We start from the raw sequence: 651 nt of genomic DNA on the forward strand, positions 1-651 counted from the left end.
AATGAACATTTCAGCGAATCAATTGATATGAGACCGTCTTTTTCAAAAACAAAACCTGGTACAAAACGTGCTGCAGAAAAAACAAGTGTGAAAAAACCTATGAAAAAGAAGCAGAATAAAATGGTAGTATAATTAATATTTTTTTTTATAATGATAGCATAAATAATTCAATTTTTTATATATAATGCGTCATACAAAGATAATGTCAGCGAACGTTTCAGATCAGAAGAGTTTGATGTTGAGATATTTAATTCGCTAACATTTAGACAAGGGGATGGTGTTGTAACAATAAAAACGCCTTTTGAAGAAAAAGCCTAGGAGCTTTGGGTGATAAGCCACTATAAGGTCGCCAACATTGAGAATGTGCCAGTAAAGGACAGGTAAATACATTGTACTAAATTTAAAAAACCTATTGCTGAATCTGTTTTTTTACTGATTTTATTTACTTCTTTTGTTTTTTAAATAAAATAACTTGTTGTTATAGATGGAACTTCAGCGAAGCTACTATTAGATTGTACACAAGCGATGAATCAAAAGATCAAACACTTCATACTGGACTCAATGAGACGATGCCAACTATATTTGATAAATTACTAACTGATCCGAAGCGTCAAACTATTAAGAGCAAGACGAGTGTTTGATTATTATATG

The 651-nt window shown here is 31.0% G+C and overlaps 1 long non-coding RNA gene across 2 annotated transcripts; it reads left to right on the plus strand.

Moving 5' to 3' along the window:
• Positions 1 to 6: 6 nt before the first annotated feature.
• Positions 7 to 651, plus strand: LOC107885034. Of its 2 annotated transcripts, XR_001680291.2 has the most exons (3): positions 7 to 123; positions 222 to 380; positions 485 to 651. It is a non-coding gene; the product is annotated as an uncharacterized LOC107885034 (long non-coding RNA). The 2 variants fall into 2 exon arrangements; XR_001680290.2 differs by lacking the exon at positions 7 to 123 and having other exon boundaries at positions 133 to 380.

This window comes from Acyrthosiphon pisum, unplaced genomic scaffold (assembly GCF_005508785.2).
Source record: "Acyrthosiphon pisum isolate AL4f unplaced genomic scaffold, pea_aphid_22Mar2018_4r6ur Scaffold_2013;HRSCAF=2526, whole genome shotgun sequence".
Classification (NCBI taxonomy): domain Eukaryota; kingdom Metazoa; phylum Arthropoda; class Insecta; order Hemiptera; family Aphididae; genus Acyrthosiphon; species Acyrthosiphon pisum.